At 32.6% G+C, this 9,795-nt stretch overlaps 1 long non-coding RNA gene across 2 annotated transcripts; it reads left to right on the top strand.

Annotated features, from left to right (window-relative positions):
• The first annotated feature begins 5,192 nt into the window (after positions 1–5,192).
• Positions 5,193–9,256, top strand: LOC107950994 (uncharacterized). 2 transcript variants are annotated; one of them, XR_001698284.2, is made up of 7 exons: positions 5,193–5,452; positions 6,470–6,551; positions 7,696–7,778; positions 7,865–7,994; positions 8,103–8,166; positions 8,253–8,321; positions 9,040–9,247. It is a non-coding gene; the product is annotated as an uncharacterized lncRNA (long non-coding RNA). The 2 variants fall into 2 exon arrangements; XR_005928783.1 differs by having other exon boundaries at positions 5,216–5,452; positions 7,693–7,778; positions 9,040–9,256.
• The last annotated feature ends 539 nt before the right edge of the window (positions 9,257–9,795 follow it).

Consider the following 9,795-nt stretch of genomic DNA (forward strand, 5'->3'; position numbering starts at 1 on the left):
GAACACGAGGTGTTAACAGACTTTAAACCACTTATAAAAAAATTTCCCAGACACTGCCAATCTGCGTACTAGTCGCTTAAAAAAATCATATCTTGAGTTCAGAAACTCGGAATCCAGTTCCGTAAATTTTCCCTGAAACTAGACTTATATGCCCATCTACATATTTTTTTCTAGAATTTTTGGTTGGGCCAATTAGTACAGTTTATTAGTCAAAATCTCCCATGTTATAGGGATTGACTACACTGAACTTTGCGCATTACGACTTGGATATCTCCCTGTACAGGGCTTCAATACTGATGTCGTTTGTTTCTATAGAAACTAGACTCAAAGAGGAATCTATACATATATGGCATGACTCCTAATTATCTCTGGTTAATTTATAATGAATTTCCAAAGTCGAAACAGGGAATCCAGAAACTGTTCTGGCCCTGTCTTACGAGAACCTGAATATCTCTTAACATACTATCCATATGATCGTTTCATTACTTTCCTATGAAAATAGATTCATCAAGGTTTGTTTACATAATTTATTCACTATTTAATTCCATTCCTACTATTTTTAGTGATTTTCCAAATCTACATCACTGCTGCTGTCAGCATCTGCCTTTAAGGTAGACTTTACCTATTTCATAGTTTCCATGATTCAACTAGCCCTTTTAGCATAAATAGCACAATTTATGATAGTGATTAACCATTCCCATGGCCAATCCTTGATAAGCATATCCACACCTCTCAATAACCATATCCATACCAAATGATTATAACATTATACTCAAACATATATAAGCCATTTTCGCATGGCTATCCAAAATTATACAAGTCCAAAGGGTCCATGACCCCCAACAAAAAGGGTAGTCCTATACATGCCATTTCGAAGTTCAACCAAAATTGTACCAAAAGGGGGGGCTTTGATAGTGTGGGTGACTTCGACTTCAAAATCCCGAGTCCGATAGCTGGAGAACCAACATCTATAAAACAGAGAATCAAGGAGACGGAGTAAGCAATTTATGCTTAGTAAGTTTTGAGCAAGGGATTCCAGCACAACAAAAGTATAGCATTCATGTAGCTAAACGGATAATTTCATATGCACAATTTTTCAATATCATACTTACTTCACATTACCAATCCTTTTATTCATACACAAAGATCAACTCAGCCAAAGGCCGGTAGCTCATTTATCAACTGAGCGAATACTTATTTGTAAGGGCTCAACTAATTCAAAGCACATACGAAACATACCTTAATGTTGGGATGTTTCAAGCGTATTAACTGAAATTTTTACAGCAAGATCATTCATTCCCAAATCACGTACCTTCGGAATTTAACCGGATATAGCTACTCGTTCAAATGCCTTCGGGACATAGCCCGGTTATAGTAACTCGCACAAATGCCTTCGGGACTTAACCCGGATTTAGTAACTCGCACAAATGCCTTCGGATCTTAGTCCGGATTTAGTAACTCGCACAGATGCCTTCGGGCTTAGCCCGGAATTAGTATCTCGCACAAATGCCTTCGGATCTTAGTCCGGATATGGTCACTTAGCACAAAGCCTTCGGGACTTAGCCCGGACATCATTCAAATAACCATGCACATTTAACAATAAATCATGGTACATTCGTATTTCGTTTTCGTTAGCAAAACTCAAACACAAGACACTTATCATTCTTGCAATTTCAGCTCAATAGCCACACACAAAGAGCATGATTTTGATTTGCTTAAAACATGATCTAATCAAATCATAATTTAAGCTCTTTTACTCAAGAACTTACCTCGGATGTTGTCGAACGATTCCGATAGCTATTCGACCACTTTTTCCTTCCCTTTATCGGATTTAGTTCCCCTTTGCTCTTGAGCTTAATTAAACAAATAAATTGATTTAATCATTTGAGCATCGAAAAGAGGAACACAAGGCACTTAGCCCATATTTATACATTAGACATTAAAGTCACATATGTACGAAATCATGAATCAAACTCAACATTTTGGCTAATTTTCCCCCTTGGCCGAATTTTCTAAGCCAAGACAAAAGCATCAATATGCTTGCCTCTGACCGAATACATGCAACACCAATCTCCTTCCTATGGCCGAATATGCATGTCTATGTTGGGGCCGATTGCAACACTTAATACATTCTACAAGTATGGTCACTTGTATTGACTAAACACCATTTTGTTTCAAGTTCAAAACTTGGCTAATACACACATATATACACTAGTAAAGCATCCTCTCCCTTTCCATCAATTTAACACATGCATTACTCATTAATATACAAAAATTATATTCGGCCTTAGCACACAACTTGCTAGCCGATTCTTCTCCATCTAGCAACCAATGCACATATGTGCTCACTCAAAAATGCTAAAAAGAAGATTCAAGAATCATCAATCCACCATCACATGCATCATTAACAAGCTTCATATTTAGCATGCAATGGCATTAATACAAAATCCACCTAGGCCGAATATCATCCCCATGACATAGCAAAGATTTGAACCATGGGCTAATTAGAACTCAAGCTAGCAACTAAAAAAACATGCATGAATCTCATGGCACAACCTCAAACATACCTTGATCTAGATACAAGTATGGCCAAACCTCCTCCTAATCCTCTTCCAAACCAAACATGAAGCAAGAACTCCTTCCTCCTTCCTTAGAATTTTCGGCCAAAAGAAGATGAAAAAGGATGAACAAAATTTTTCTTTTCTTTTCTTTAACTCACGGCAATGGGGGGGAAACAACCACACACTTTTTTTTTTGTTTTCATCATATTCCCTTTCATTATTTTATGCCCATGCTCCTTATTTTATCATACTTCCTATGAAACACTAACTCAACATGTTTATGACATGTTCTTGCCCATCACACTTGGTCTACCATGCTTGTCATGGCCGGCCACTACTAATAGAGGGGGGAAATTGACATGCAAGTCCCCCTTTTTCAACATGCACTAATAGGTCCTTATGCTTTGACCTATCACATTTCAAAATTTTCTCACATAAGTCCTATTTACTAAAACTCACATGCAATCGACTAAATCGAAGCTTGAAATTTTCACACATTCATAATTACATATTCTAGACCATAAATATCACATTCGAACATTTCGGTGACTCGGTTTAGCGGTCCCGAAACCACTTCCCGACTAGGGTCAATTTTGGGCTGTCACAACACGCCTGTGTGTGAGGTCGTGTGAAGGATACTGACTTGATTTTAATTTCAACACTAGGGGTTACATGGCCATGTAACATAACCATGTGTCACACATGGCCGAGACACACGCCCATGTCTCTACCCGTGTAGACAAAAATAGGCTATTTACCAAGCCATTTTGCCACCCAAACTTACATATACCTGCACTACATCAATTATCACCAACACATAGCATATCTAATCATCTAAACAAGCCAATTCAAACATAAATCCTGCACATTACATACTTCCATTTTACATAAACACAATTCACCAAAACATACCCTACCAATTGTACAAAACTTTACTTCCTTAAATCATAAAAAAAATTGCTAAACTCAAATTGCAATATTAAACATAATTTCATAAGCATACCATTATCTTTAGCTCAACCATTTGACACTCATATTACCTATAGCCACCAAGCATCACACAACCACTACAGCAAAATTGGTTTTTAGCGGCGTTTTTAGCGGCGTTTGAATGAAAAACGCCACTAAGGAACGAGCATAAGCGGCGCTTCCCAAAAACGCAGCTAAAGATTGAGTTTTAGCGGCGCTTTTTCAAAAACGCCGCTATATGTACACCTTTAGCGGCACTTTTTAGAAAGCGCAGCAAAAAAATTAACACAGCGTTGCCGTTTTGTGTTGAGCCTTTGGTGGCTTTAGCGGCGCTTTCTAAAAATGCCGCTAAAGATCGAGAATTAGCGGCGCTTTTCTAAAAACGCCGCTATATGTACACCTTTAGCGGCGCTTTTTAAAAAACGCCGCTAATGCTCGATCTTTAGCGTCATTTTTTGAAAAACGCCACAAAAATAGAAAAAATTAAAATAATATTATTTAATATAATTTTAAAGATTTTTGGTATATGACTAATTGTTTTTTAATTTATATGATAATTATTTTCTTATATAATTGTAAATGAGATAGTATTAATTTTAAAATATTGAATTAATTATCATTATATTTTAGGGTTTACGGTATATGGTTAAGGGTTTAATGTTTATGAGATACTATTGTAAGGTTTATGTATTATGGGTTTAGGGATTATGGTTTATGGTTTATGGTTTATGGTTTATGGGTTAAAGGTTAGGGTTTAAGTTTTAGGGTATTGGGGTTTAAGGTTTAGGGTTAAGGGTTTATGTTTTATTATTTAAGGTTTAGGGGTTAGGAGCTAGGAATTTAGGGTTTAGATTAATTAGTGTTTTTTAATTTATATATTAAATAATTTCTTATATAATTGTAAAAAAGATAATATTAATTTTAATATATTAAAATTATGATTATAGTTTAAATTATTTAAGAGATAATAGATAAACTTTATATATATTAAATGGTTTAGGATTTAAAGTTTACTTAAGATTTGTTAAATGATGAAATTTTTTACAATCAATTAATACTTTTATATTTAAAAATATTTAATCTAAACCATTTGATATATTTAAATATTATATTTAAAAAAACATTGATAAATAAATAAAAAAGTAACAGATCATTGATATGGATAGGTATGGATAGGACCAGATTATAACAAATAAAAATGAAATACAAAAACTAAAATCATTCCACATCGAATCCTAACAAAATAGTTATATTTTAGTTAGGAAGAAATATCCCTAATGAAATGGAGATTAGATCGGAAAGAATAATATAAAATCATGATTAATGTCTCAATCTTTAATAGAAATTTGATATGTGAGAAATTAATTTCTTACATTGGATAATTTTAACTTAATAATTAATGACAGCCATTTATTATTTATTTTCTTATTAAAATACACGATATTTATTTTCAGAGTACTTAATTTTTTATTTATAAAAACTAATTTATAAAAAATAGTAATAATAAATATTTTATAAAATTATTTAACTAATAATTTTTAACATATAAAATAAAAACTTTTTTTGAAGTAAAATAAAATTAAAAAAAAATTTTAACAGAGCAAAAATGTAATAATTTTTTACCGGCGTTTTTATAAAAAACGCCACAAATAAATCTCAAAAGGGCGTGGTTTTATTCCTAAATTTTCACCCTCTGAAACCCCTAATTTTTCCCCCTAAAATCATATTCTCAAAACACCCCCATCTCACCCCTCCGTTGCTGTTTTCAATCAAGAAACTCTCCAGCAGCAGTCTTGATTCGGTTCTCCGTTGTGTCTATTGGCATTTCATGGAAGGATTAGTAGCCTTCAGCCACACTTCCAACACTTGCCCACCTTGCCTTTGCAATTGCTCTTCTCAGCCTCTGCTCACAATCCCTAAAGGTATTCCCAGATCTGGCTCGATCTCTTCTCCTCCTTTCTTGTTTCTGTTAATTGATTCTTTTTGGTGTTAAAAGTTAAGTCAAACATAAACAATATTCATATATAGGACCCATAAACTGCTTTTGGGACTTTGGTCGGTCGAATGGGATAACCACATCGAACAAACACTGTTGAATTTTTTGTTCTCAATACCTTTTGTGTTATTTTCTCTTATAACAAATTTCGAAGCACAAATAATGATCCAAACTTGTCAAATATGATGATCCCACTAATTATTTTAAGATTATTGCTTTTTCGGATACAAACCAAATTTATATATTTTTTAATATCAAACCCAGCTTTCCTTAGGTTATTTTTTAGCAGCCTATAAAGTTTGGTAGCTTTCATTGTTTTAATTAAACTAATATGTTATCTAGAACTCGATCATAATGAGTCTGTCTTCTATTTGAAGTGGCTGCATAATTTATTTAATCTCCTTCAAATTTATCCTACTTTTCCAACTAAGTCTATATGTGAATATTTGGACAAAACCAGAGATCTTAGTATGTGTATTTAAATTGTTCACCATACCCAATTGTTCAGGATATACTGAGCATGTGAGTACATACGCTATCCCCACAAATTTCAACTCCCAAGACCTGTTTCTGATATAAATCCAAGAAAAGAATAGCATAATAAATAGTATAGTGGTAAATTATTAGGAAAATAAAGAAAAGCATTTCTATTTTTGGGATCCAAGTACATATCTGTAACTCATTTCTGTCCTCTTCAATCTTGATTTGTCAACATCATATATTGGAAGAGTGAATGCCATGACCTTCTACCTAAATGATAAAAAAAATGATTTGTCAACATCATATATTTGGCTCAAGTCATTTGCAATTTTTTTATTAGAGTTGTCAAAGAATGAAAATCCGTGTGTTAGCATATTTAAATGGCTTTACCTTTTGTTCTTTGGATCATATCTTTGAATCTTTCACCTGAATACTGTTACCAATTTTCGCTTCATTGGACTAGGCTTGATGTACCTGATAGTGGCTTGGTAGCACTAGTACGGCTTAGCAATGGTGACATGAGAAAGGCTTTGAACATTTTGCAGGTGTTTAAACTACTTATTCCTATACTGTTTCTGCGTAAATTGTTGTACAATGATAGTTACTTATTTAAGAAGTGTAAGTCAGAGAAACAACAGGTTGGCTTCGATCTGTTATTTGCTTTGTGGCAAAAGTGGTGTTACATTACCACATTATCTCATTGCTCTTCAGAGGGGTGGTGTAGCCTTGTCTAATTTATGTGTTAAGGTGATGTGAACGCTAGTTTTAATTGGATAGGATGGATTTCTTTTTTCCTAATTAAAGTGATAATATGATCTATATATGTGAAAATGTTGATTATTTGTATAATAATGGCAAGTTAATATTCGGCTAAATGAAGTATATGCATGTGATATTAAAGTGTAAATCATGATAAATATATACATATATGAATTCGAATATATGATGATGTTGTGCCATTGGTAGTAAATAATAACTTTGTTAATGAATATATGTATATTTTGGTCAATTTAAAGTTGGCACCTGGAAGTATCTGTGACTCCGATATATGTGTGCGAGTAAGTCAACGTTTCATACGTTGGCATCGATATGTTACTCTGATATATATATATATTTAATAAGCTACTAAATTAATGTCATGTTTGATAAAGTGTTAATTTGATAATCTTTAGTAAAAACTACTAGATAGAATTTTTTTCTACAAAAAAGTGTAGAAAATGATAAGTAGACATAGACCTACTTATCACTTAATAGAAAATAGAATAAAATAAAATATATTTCATTTAAGATTGTATTATCATTTATCAAACAATCTAATTATATTTAATATTCAATTTTGAGTACACTAAATAAATTTTATAACTTAAATTCAACACTTAATATTTTCAAATTTATTTTTTCACTACTTAATGTTTCAATTTATCAAATATAGACTAAATTAATATTTATTTAGCTAATACATTAAAAAAGTATTGTTCTAGTAATCATTATGCTTGTGTTACAGTTAAAAAAGTATTGTTCTAGTAATCATTATGCTTGTGTTACAGTTAAAACAGTCCTTCCTCCTTTCTCTTATATAAAAAATATATTTTTAATTATATGATTTAAAATTATGCTAACATGTTAAATTAAAAAAAAACTCGAATACTAACTTAATATTTTAATAAAACTATTTGTGACTTAAAGCAGGCTCCTATGGGGATGTCTCTGAACCAAGTGCTCAAGTGCATGAATAGACATTATTTTCCTTATTGACGGGGGGATTTGGGCGAGTAAGATGCCTATTTTTATGAAGTGGTCGGTGTTATTCATGAATATGCAAGAGTGGCATTGTTAATGACTTTTTTACTGCATGCAGTCAACACACATGGCTTCTCAGAAGATTATAGAAGAAGCCGTGTATCTCTGTACTGGAAATCCATTGCCTAAAGACATCGAGCAAATATCTTACTGGCTTCTGAATGAGTCATTTGCAGAGAGTTTCAAATGTATTTCTCTCAATCTCTCTGTTGTGCAATTAGTAAAATTCTTGTTTGTAGATCTACTTTTTATTCTCTTTAAAACTGTTTCTTTATTCTTTGGTTAACTCTTTGTAGGAGTATCTGAAACAAAGACCAGGAAAGGATTGGCCCTGATCGATATTGTAAGGGAAGTGACAATGTAAGTGCCATGTCTGTTTTGACTTATAAATGGCCACTCTTTAATTTTTTTTTGGGTAATTATTCATGCATTACACTTTTTAACAGGTTTGTTTTTAAGATTAAAATGCCCTCAGATGTTCAAGTTCAGTTAATCAATGACTTGGCAGACATAGAGTAAGTACTTATTTCTGCTGCTACTGCTCTCTCTCTCTCTCTCAGCTAACACATAAATAATTGATAAATATTTGATGCTCTGAACAATGAATGTATCATAAAACTGGTTATAATTATAAAAGAACCAAAAAGAAAGAGAAGTACGCCCAAGACAATTTGGTAAATAAGCATAATTTATTTAATGTATAGCTTAAGACTTTTATTGCAAGTATTATGTAAGTGCCTGATTTGGAGTTTCATTTAGAGCATTCTTAGCCAAATGATGTTTTAGCTCCATTAGTTGATTTTATTTATTATTGCTAGCCGCCACATTTGAGATCTAGTATTTCCTTTACAAAGGCTTTTTGTTAGCTGTTGGAAGTTTTCCTTTTTCCTTTTTGGTCAAGGTTTTTTTTTTCTGATAAACTTTTTGGCCAAGTTGTTGAATGTTCTAATTGGGGCAATGTGGAACTTTGCTTCATCAACATAAATACGCTTAGATAGGAGATTGAAGAACAATTGACTAGTAGATGGTATTTAAAAATGCTATTGGCATTGTTTTAGAATCATGAAAGAAGTGACGATTAAATATCTCTTTGTTTTCATATGTTCAAAGAGATGTTAATTTGATAATCATATTTCATTCTGTTCTTGATATTGTATAATAGGTGTTGATTGTGGAAAGTATATCAGATAGTAGTAGCTAATGGCTACAATTGATATGTCTTACCATTTGCAGGTATCGATTGAGTTTTGGGTGCAATGATAAGTTGCAACTGGGATCTCTCATTGCTATTTTCACAAAAGCTAGATCTGCCCTAGTTGCGGTAGTGAAATAGCTGTTTATGTATTAAATTACATATTAAATCAATGTTTATGTATTAAATTTAAATTCATTAATTTTTATATTTAGTTTTGAAATTTAAATTTTAATGGAAAATTTCATTTAATTAATATTTTTTATTTATCCTTAAAGTATATAGTTTAGATTTCAAATTTCAAAAATTAAACATAATATAATATTTTAACATAGAAATAAATATTATTTAATTAAAATAAAATAATTTTTTAAAAGGTTATATTTTTAGCGGTGTTTTTAGGAAAAGCGCCGCTAAAAGTCATGATCTTTAGCGGCATTTGTGGGAAAAGTGCCGCTACAAGTCATCACCTTTAGCGGCGTTTGTGTGAAAAGCGCCGCTACAGGTCATGACCTTTAGCGGCGTTTGTGGAAAAAGTGTCGCTAAAGGTCCTTGTCTTTAGCGGCGTTTTTATAAAAGCGCCGCTAAAGGTCCTAGTCTTTACCGGCGTTTTTATAAAAGCGTCACTAAAGGTCTTGGTCTTTAGCAGCGTTTTTTAAAAAAGCGCCGCTAAAGGTCCTGGTCTTTAGCGGTATTTTTTTCTAAAAAACGCCACTAATTTTTGCGGCGGTGTATATAGCGACGTTTTTTGCGGCGCTTTCCCTAAAAGTATTAGTGGCGCTTATAAACACCGCTAA

This window comes from Gossypium hirsutum, chromosome A06 (assembly GCF_007990345.1).
Source record: "Gossypium hirsutum isolate 1008001.06 chromosome A06, Gossypium_hirsutum_v2.1, whole genome shotgun sequence".
NCBI classification, from domain to species: Eukaryota; Viridiplantae; Streptophyta; class Magnoliopsida; order Malvales; family Malvaceae; genus Gossypium; species Gossypium hirsutum.